The sequence below is a fragment of the Pteropus medius genome, unplaced genomic scaffold (genome assembly GCF_902729225.1).
Source record: "Pteropus medius unplaced genomic scaffold, Ma_sr-lr_union100, whole genome shotgun sequence".
NCBI classification, from domain to species: domain Eukaryota; kingdom Metazoa; phylum Chordata; class Mammalia; order Chiroptera; family Pteropodidae; genus Pteropus; species Pteropus medius.
This window is the reverse complement of record NW_024342467.1, coordinates 18,655,674-18,663,696: the sequence shown is the minus strand read 5'-3', so window position 1 is coordinate 18,663,696 and position 8,023 is coordinate 18,655,674. Positions and strand designations below refer to the sequence as shown.

Below are 8,023 nucleotides of genomic sequence, written 5' to 3'. Positions count from 1 at the left end.
ATAGCCCGCAGAGAGTTACGGAGGGGAAAGGATGGCTACTATGACAGCGGACAGAAAAAAGCCAGCAAATTCAGGCAAATATGGCGGAGTAGAGAGGTGCTGGGCAGAGAGAAGCAGAAGTCTGGGAATCGAAGCTTTCCTCCTGTCTCATAGCTCAGGCTGACATCTCTGGGTTTCAGAATGAGGGAGTGCCGGGTTTATTCCTAGTTGGCTGCCTTTGTCCAGCGCGAAGGGGGCAAACTGGACTGAAATCTACGTTTAGACGATCTAATGTCACCAACAAATCAGATCTCAGTGCCACAAGCCCACATGGCAAAAAGACCATCAGCGCCCATAAACTTTGTCCATTTGGAGGCGACACATAGGAAAACAAAAGCAAGCTTTTTCACTTGCTAAAACCATTTGACACATTTCCCAGATTTTGAAGGTCAATTCAACTGAAATCTGAACATCCAAGATTTGGGGTGTCAAGTTAAAAAAAAAAGGCTAGATATAAGATGACTCATATGCCAAACGAATCAACTATCAACCCTGTGATTTTCAGCTGGATAATCAGAATGGTTTCTGAAACTTTCCAAAGGAATAGCTTCTGCTTTGCAATTTTTGTGCTGCCAAGTAAGGTTACATTAAGAGCCTCTCAGGTTGCCAAATGCCAAATTCACCTCAGGGTTCAGCTTGACACAATTATTTCACCTTCAGTACACGAAAAGCCCTGCGTAACTTTGATTTTGTTTTAAACGTCACCTTATTTTATTGTAGGGGTCTTAATTTATTAGCCTTGCATGAGTCTTATAAAGAAAGAAATGTCATTATTACAGAAAGAAAGCATTATGACTCCTTCGACTGTCAGGTTGGAACTTGACAACAGCCAGGGAATTACAAGAAAAAGGAATGAAAAAGATCCCAAAGAGATCAGCTGGCCACCTGTCTGCCGGCGCAGGTAGGACTCCTAGGAATAGACTGCCGAGGGCTTGCCCTCTCTTGCTTTCAGGCTTGTTGCTCTGATAGAATTCAGTTGCTGGGATGTGAGTTGCCCTATGGAGACACCCACGTAGCCGGGACCAGGGGTGGCCTTCGTCCAAAAGCCATCAAGTCCCTCAGTCCAACTTGTGAGAAACCAAATCCTGCCAACAGCCACATGAGTGAGCTTGAGAGTGGGTCCGCCCAGTCGAACCCTGACAGAGCCACAACCGTGGCTGACACCTCGACTGCAGCCTTGTGAGAGATCCTGAGCCAGGGGACCAGGCTAAGCTGTGCCTGGATTCCTGACTCACAGAAATTGTGAGATAATAAATGTCACTATGGGTAATTCATTCCGCAGCAAAAGATTACGAATATACTTGGCATATGTGTTTTGCTCATTAGGTCACACTGCAAATTACTTGAGCTGGAATTTGACGGGATAATTTTTTCATAATTTATTTTGATAGCAGCTAGCCGAGGGAAGTGAGATATTGAAAAAGAAGAGAGATGCCTTTCCTCTGAATTTGGCAGTCTAAGACCTCATCCTTGTTTACCTTCTGCCCTCCGTTGGTGCACCAACCACCCCGTGTGCCCACAATACAATCGCTCCTCAATCTATCTGCACAAGAGATCCTCTCCTGTCTGCTGAGGATTCAAGCGTCTGTCATTTTTCCAAGAACTGAGACTTAAAGCCTCTGCAGATCAAGGCCATGTCAGGTTCACCAATCATTCTACCTGTGTTGTGGCAACATAGTCTTTACTAGGTTGAATCATATGATACTGCCTATATTTAACTGTTTCTGGCCTACGATGTTGGCCATTTCACATGGTAAATACATAAAAGTAGAGAAAGTAATTTCTATAATCCCAGCCAGATATAAACCAAAATGTATCGGTGATTATGTACTTCTGATCTTTTTTTCTTATACCTGTATTATTTACAAACATTATTTAATTAATGTTTCATTCACTGCTTATCTTTGCTTAACATTACATTAAGAAAATATCTCTATGTCTCAAAGAAGTCTTCAAAAATGATTTTTACGCATAATTAATTTAACCATCCTCTTATATTGGAAATTTTGTTATTTCTAAATTTTTTATTCTTAGACCGACGTGATAAAAATCCTTATATAGACACCTATGTATATTACTGATTATGTCCTTAGCCATCGATTTTTAAAAGAAGCATTCCTAAATGACAGTCTACATATAATTTTATCCAAAAACCCATAAGAATCTACGCTCTTATTGGAAAGGTAGGAGTGTGCTCATTTCCCAACTTCTCTCCAGCATTGGATACTATGTTTAAAAAAATACCAACTGGATATTATACTGCTCAAGATTTTCCTCCTCTTAAAACAACACCTCCCCCAACTCTTCAACTTTTTAAAACCAAAAATATTTGATTGAACAAATATGTATTGACCATCGACTTGTGTAAACAAGGCCCTCAATTCTCAGTTCCTCTAAGCAGTATTGGCCTGATGGAGTTTCTTGGCTCCCGTAAGAAGCAAGACTTTGCCATGTGCCCGGGAGGCTTGGAACTGTGAATACAGCCAACAAGGGGAAAATCCGCAGCTACGCGTCTTGGTGCAATGCCACCATTTGTCAGACACTGTTATAAATAATGTCTTTGAAAGTTTCAGAAGTGTGCCTCTGTCCGGGAGGTGGGACCTATGGAAAGTTCCCCTGGAGTGTCAATTCTGAAATGGATTCCAATGACGAGGTCACCGTTCCAGGTAGATTGTCCTTCTAAAACGGTGACTCCATGGGAATTCCCATAGTCTGTGACACAGCTGCCACTCACGAGGGTGAGAAGGTGAGATGAAAACAAATCTTCTCCCTTGAGGTCTGTGTTACTTGGAAAATAATTAACTTTAGTGGGTGGTTTTGACATCTTTGAGATTCTGGCTTTAAGGTGACCTATAAAAGGGAAATTTCCATTGAATTAAGTTGCTGCAGAAACAAGAATTTTCCCCAGATGACAGGGCAATCAAGTGACTTATCAAGTAAACCTTCGTTTGGGAATCCAGAGCCACTCCAGTGTCAGCTGTTCTTGGACAGAAGAGGTAAGAGGCGGTGGGAAGGGGCTGGCCTCTGGGTGGGATCTCATTTCCTTCCTCTTCTCAAAGGTTCACCATGCAAATCCATTTTATTCCCCTTATATGCTCCAAACTTCAGTCTCTTTTCTAAGAGGGGCAGATGGGGACCAGGGCAGTTTTCCTGCTTAGAAACTCAGAATCGATGGCTATTGCTCTTATCCAGGCCAGCACGCCCAGGCCCACCAAAGAACCGGGGCACACGTGGGATCCATTCCCACTCCAAGACCCTCAAACTCAGAACCTTCTCTCTTTGCGCCTGCACTCCAGGCACCGGCCCCCTCACTCAGACTCCTCCCACTCTCGCCCCATTGCACACGCGTGTGTGCATGCACACACACACACACACACACACATACACCTGCAAAGAGTAACGTGCCCGGCAGTTCCTTTATGAATGCCTCTTTGCACAGTGGGAACTTATCGTCAAGTTTTCCCAAAATTCAGTTCATTTTTCATTCCTACATTTTTCAGCATGCCCGGATTAGGGGGACTGAGGCAATTCGACAGATGCTTCTCCAGTCCTTTGGTTTGTGTATTACATCCTTCAAAAATGAAGAAAATTCACATTACTCAACGTCTACCCACGGTATAAATAAATGTTTTATATGTAGCAGAGTGTAATTGCCATGCTCCAAGTTAAATGAACCCATTTTAAACTTTACAGGAAATATCTTAATTTTCTTTAGATTCCCAAGAGAGATAGACTGGAGAAATAAATATCCCCACCCTTCTACCAAGAAGAAAAAATAGCTCATTTTGGCACAATTCGAGTTCAGAGAAACTATATACGTAAATGAATACACAGGTATTTTTTTTTTTTATCCCACTTTGTTCCCAAAAGGATTTATCACAGCAGAGAAGCTAACACACAAAGACTGTGGCAACTTTTACCTCAATTCACTGAAGCCAAAAGGAAAAACCCAAGCCTCTATTTGGAGTTGGATTCTCAGAACTTTATCTCCACCAACCCCCATGACCGTGAGCAGAAGTTCAAGGAGACTTAAGAAAGAAAGCAACCGAGTCAAAGTTTTGCAGGTTAAAGCTGCTTTCATTTTTTGTGTTGGGATTCCCTACAACACAAAACAAGTTTTCTCGACTCCTCTGAGGTTTCCCCTTGATGGGGTGCTCCACTCCAGGAAGGGAAGCACATGTACTCATCAGCATATTGTTCAGATCATGAAATGGGCGGGAGCCTCAAACAGTTAACAAAACGGAGTGAAGCTGCAAGTCAAGAGAAGCTGTAAGTCAACAGCAGAAAGGCTGCCCCGAGCCTGGGTTGGTCCTGCCAGTAGGTGTTACTTTAGTCAATAATCCGGGGCACTCCATGGATGGAGGATGGTCCCCTCTTGCCAAGAAACACACAACAAAACTCCAAACCAAACTGAAATCTGCCAGTTCTGAAAGTCCCCTCTGAAGGCAGAGTTGGGCCCCTAAGACAGGATCCAGAGCTCACTTGAGAGGGCTGACAACAGCCCTACCCAGCAGAGGTGGAAATGGAGAGCCTCCTGGTTGCCACTGCAGGCCACTTCACGTCATCATTCAAGTGACTTTTGTCATCAGGATTAGTACAATTTAATGCAATTTCAACAATAACCACCCTCACCTAGCGTCTGAGCCCACAAGAGCCCATCTAGCACTGTTTCCTAGCTTTGGCCTCCTTCGCCGTGATTCAGTTCTTCTCAGGCATGCTTTCCCTGTCCTCTCTTGCTTTTACTTCTCCCTGAAGGTGCTTTTCACTCTAGCTTGAGGACCCAAATTCCCCTGGTTTCCCTATTTAGAGCATGCGCTTTATGAATTCAGAGACATCAGAACCAAACAAACTTCCCTACTGACCTGCAGGGACCACCATATTGAAAATGATTCTGAGGGTCTGATTCCTGTACAGGTTTGTTACCTTGGTTTGTAGTCCTTAAGCCCATATTACATTCAAAAGATCCTCCCAGCCAGCAGGGAACGCCACAATCTGTCACTGTTAGGACAATCAGCTTGAGGACTATTTGCAAGTTGCTTTCTGGTTTTATGACTTAGATTTATGACTCTAACTTCACCTTCTTCCCTGCCTCATCCCCCTTCTTTTCTGAAATTAGAGACTTAACAAATAGTGAAGGTGTCCTTAGAGACCAGATAATCCAGGGGTCAGCAAGCTCTTTCTGTAAAGGGCCATAGTAAATACTTTTTGCTTGGTGGATTATGTGTTCTCTGTTGCAACTACTCGACTCTGCTGTCTTAGCAAGCAAACTGGCACAGACAATATGTAAACAAATGGCTGTGGCTGTGTTCTAGTAAAACTTTATTGGCAAAAACTAGCAATGCACAGGGACCCCTTATGAGTTAATGTTCTTGTTTTCTTCTCTTTCTCCTTCTTCCCCTTCTTCCTCTTCTTCCTTCTTCTCTCCTCCTGCTCTTCCTCCTCCTCCTCCTCCTCCTCCTTTAGATAAGGTAACAGGATCTCAGAAAGGTCTATTGACTTAGGCAAGGTTACATGGCTAGTAACTGAGAGGCAGAGGAGGAATCAAGGTCTCCAGACCCCCACTTTACAGAGCTCTCTTATGCTCTGTGCTTTTTCCTCTAGTAGAAGTTTACCCCAAAGGCCTGAAAGAATCTCAGTCTTCTGTGATTGACTAAGATCTATCAAACACTGATTGGATAAAAGTACTTTATTACTTACTGACCCCAAATAGTACAGAAACGTGATGCTATAAATACTAGCTTCCCTGACTCTGGTCCTTGGGGTGGCTCAGCCACTGACTTCCCGGTAGGCAGAAGCAGTTCTGGGTCTAATTCCTGCACAGATCCGTTACCTTTCTTAAAGTCCATGAGCTCATATTAAGACCTCAACTGTGACCAAGTCTTTATCTACTTCCTCCAGTTTTACCCCTGGTCACATGGGGACAAGGTGAGAGAGAACATGTGGAATTATGACAGGCCCATCTCCCCACCACTGGAAAACAACTGAAAGTAGATGCTCCCCTTTCAAATACCTTTGAAAATAAATTCATTTGGCCTGTTACTGGGTGAGTATCATGTTTTTGGCCCAGATAAAACACTCCTTGGACGGTGCCATGATGAAGCAGAAATAATCTATGGGTCAGATCCTTGTGTTGAGCTGTGTGTGTTGAACTAGTCAACTTCTCAGTTTCCAGATGTGAACAATAGAAATAGTGAGATTTTCCCTAAAGAGTTCTTGTTCAGATGATATAGAGATTGGCCATGTAATTTATCATCTAAACCAGAATATTTCTGAAAGTGAAAAAGATTTCTACTATTAATTATGCTAGACCAATAGACAAAAATCTGGGCCCGGTATATGGCCACCAGAGTTAGACAGGATGGCGCCTAGTTACTTGGTGTTCTTTCTCTTCCTTTTTCTCAAGAATTGAAGCAATTGCACATCAACCTTCTTCTCTTCTGTTCGTAAATGTGATTTCAAACACCCGGACTGGAAAGCGAAGCCTCGTCGATGACTCCACTCGCCCTCCTTACCCAACACTGCTGCAGACCAGAGCTGTGGGATGCCACACGTCCTGCCTTGCTTGCTCCACCCTTCCAACCTCTCTGTGACACCAGCAGGGCCGCCGGGGCCGGGGGGAGCAAAAGGAGATGGCATTCACTATTCTGCCAAAAGCACAGATGGCAATTTGAAACAACAACATTCCTATTTGGGAAGGAGAAGCTTATGAAGGCAGGAGGGCGGAGCGCCTGGGCTGGGGCGGAGGGCTGCGCGGGGGCTTCTGTTCGGTTCCGCCCGCGTACACTGCATGAACTCGCTCAGAAATAATAAAGCCTCTATGCTCCCTCAGTCTCGTATTTGTCTTAAACTCGGGCCCACCAAATTGTGCCAAATTATGTGTTGTTCAACTCGCACGGCCCTGAGAACACTAAGCTCATTTTGCAAGTTAACTGTGCCGTATTTATAAGATTTCAGCATTACAACCGGGAGTCAGCGACAGAGAAAGGGAAATAAGCAGATAATTTTTTTAAAACGTGAAACTACAGCCACTTTTCATTTCAAGCGCGGATCAAGATTAAATCCGCTCGAGTCCCTGTGTGACCTTCCCGCACATGTACACGTAGGCAGGCTCATTCAGGAGTCTGTGTGAGGACACGCGAATAAAGAAGATTAAGATAAACATCGACGGGTTGCATTTCTGGATTTTGCATTTATTTTAAGACGAGACATTTTGGATGAACTTTACTTCCACTCCACAGAGTATCTTTTTTTTCTATATGAAATTCTAATTTATTCATTTCTATTTCAAGCTAGCTATTTTATCCAGGTCAAGAAAATAATAATAAAAAATTCTTTTGAGATGTTATTTTTCCAAAATCTTTTTTTTTTTTTTTAAGTTTCTTCTTTTTCTCCCTCCACTCCACAATCAGGCGGTGGTTAAGGGTTTGTAGTATAGGTCCAAGCCTGGCTCTACCACTTCCTACAATGTGCCCTTTCTCAAGGTACTTGACTCCTTTAAGCCTGTTTCCTCATCTGAAAATGAGGCTCATGATAGTCTCTATTTTCACAAAGTTTCTATAGGGACTAAATACATATAAAGTGCTTAGCAGTTTAGTGGGCACATGGGGAGGAGTCCGAAGTGTTGGCTCTTACTCCTACTCCTAACAACTCAGTGTAGTTACTTCCTCCTCCGTAAAACCCCTCCCTGCTCTCTCTCAGTGGTAACTCAAGTTCGATCTCTCAGTGGTAATTCAAGTTCAGGCCTCCTTCCGGCATCCCTGGACTGCTGCAGCGGTCCCCCCCGCCCCCGCCTGGCCTCCGTGCGACCTATTTCATCCTATCTGCCAACCTAGCCCCTGAACGCCTAGTAAATGTCTTGCTAAACTAGCATTCTCGCGCGCACCTCTTCGCAAACACCCTAGAGGCTCCCGATTGTTATGAGTAAAATCCAAATTCCCAAAAGGTGATAATTCAAGGTCTAACACAATCCGCCTTGATCTCCCTT

General features: G+C 43.7%; 1 long non-coding RNA gene across 1 annotated transcript; it reads left to right on the top strand.

The window, feature by feature from the left end:
• Positions 1 to 2,695: 2,695 nt before the first annotated feature.
• Positions 2,696 to 7,320, top strand: LOC120602437 (uncharacterized). The gene is made up of 3 exons (XR_005652765.1): positions 2,696 to 3,035; positions 3,910 to 4,103; positions 6,443 to 7,320. It is a non-coding gene; the product is annotated as an uncharacterized LOC120602437 (long non-coding RNA).
• Positions 7,321 to 8,023: the final 703 nt, after the last annotated feature.